This window comes from Otolemur garnettii, unplaced genomic scaffold, assembly GCF_000181295.1.
Source record: "Otolemur garnettii isolate 467f Iridium unplaced genomic scaffold, OtoGar3 scaffold00156, whole genome shotgun sequence".
NCBI classification, from domain to species: Eukaryota; Metazoa; Chordata; class Mammalia; order Primates; family Galagidae; genus Otolemur; species Otolemur garnettii.
In genome coordinates, this window is record NW_003852551.1 from 4,325,462 (window position 1) to 4,327,391 (window position 1,930).

Here is a 1,930-nt window from a genome sequence, read left to right on the forward strand (position 1 = left end):
GCTCACAGCAACCTCCAACTCCTGGGCTCAAGCGAGTCTCCTGCCTCAGCCTCCCAAGTAGCTGGGATCACAGGCGCCCGCCACAACGCCTGGCCATTTTTTGGTTGCAGCCGTCATTGTTGTTTTGGTGGGCCCAGGCTGGATTTGAACCAGCCACCTTAGGTGTATGTGGCTGGTGCCTTAGCCACTTGAGCCACAGGTGCCGAGCCACTTTTCTTTGTCTTTTCTTTTTTCTTTTTTGAGACAGAGTCTCACTTTCTTGCCCCCTGGTAGAGTGCCATGCATCATAACTCACAGCAACCTCAAACTCTTGGGCTCAAGCAATCCTCTTGCCTCAGCCTCCCCAGTAGTTGGGAATATAAAGTGCCCGCCACAACGCCCAGCTAATTTTTGTTGCAGTTGTCATTGTTGTTCAGCCACAATGCCAAGCTATATTTTAGAGATGGGATTTCACTCTTGCTCAAGCTGGTCTCCCAACTCCTGAGCTCAAGCAGTTCACCCGCTTCAGCCTCCCAGAGTGCTGGGATTACAGGTGTAAGCCACCGTGCCCACTGTTTGACTGTTTTGAGATAGTGCTGCTATGAACATGTGCTTGTATTTGTTTAAGTACCTGTTTTCAACTTGGGGTGGGGGGTTGGACCTAGAACTGAAAACTGCTGAGTCATGTGGCGATTCTATATTTAATTTTTTGAACAAATGCCAAGTTGTTTACCACAGTGGCTGATCTGTTTTGCATTCCCACAAGAAATGTATAAGGGTTTCAGTTTTTCCACATTCTCACTAACAGTTATTTTCCTTTTTAACTTTAATTAATATAATATTAATTATCAGTTATATTGCCTAGGTGGATCTTTTCTACAAGCTCAGCAAGATCTTCCACTGGATGCTTCGCCTAGGAGATGATCAGGAAACAGCAGTATTTCAGAACTAGAAACAGTTTCTGAAATGGGAATGGCACTAAATGATCATCTAAAAAACACACCAAACTATTCTTACTAGGTAGTGAGTCTATAAGATCATTATTTCCATCATTCTGTTTTTGTGTTTTTCCAAATTTTCTGCGAAGAACATTTGAAAATTTGCTCAGCAGACATTTCTCCTTCCCATTTAAGGAATATAAACCAGGAATGGTATTTTCTCAACCAAGTAAAGATCAATAAAACCAGTTCTGCTGTTCACTCACTGTGGTATATGCCTATAATCCCAGCACTTTGGGAGACCAAGGCAGAGTTCAAGACCAGTCTAAATGACATAGCAAGACACCCTCTCTACAAAAAAGTAGACAGGTTAGAAAGGAGTAAAAAACAACAACAACAACAACAGGGGCGGCGCCTGTGACTCAGTGAGTAGGGCGTCAGCCCCATGTACCTAGGGTGGCGGGTTCAAGCCCGGCCCCAGCCAAACTGCAACAAAAAAATAGCCAGGTATTGTGGAGGCGCCTGTAGTCCCAGCTACTCAGGAGGCTGAGGCAGGAGAATCACCTAAGCCCAAGAGCTGAAGGTTGCTGTGAGCTGTTGCTGAGATGCCACAGCACTGTACCTAGGGCAACAAAGTGAGACTCTGTCTCTAAAAATAGTAAAAAATAAAAATAAATGGTTTCTGAATTTAAACAACAACAAAAATAGATAGGTGGTGGAAGGCACCGGTAGTCCCAGCTATTAGGAAGGCTAAAGTGGGAAGATCACTTGAGCCCAGGAGTTTGAGTCTGAATGAGTGAACTATGACTGCGCCACTGCGTGCCAGCCTGAACACCAGAGTAAGGCCTGCTCTCTAAATTTAAAAAAAATATCTATTTCAGGCGGGCGGGGTGGCTCACACCTGTAATCCTAGCACTCTGGGAGGAGTGGATTGCTAGAGTTTAGGAGTTTTAGACCAACCTGAGCAAGAGTGAGACCCACATCTCTACTAAAAGTGAAAAAAACTAGCCAGG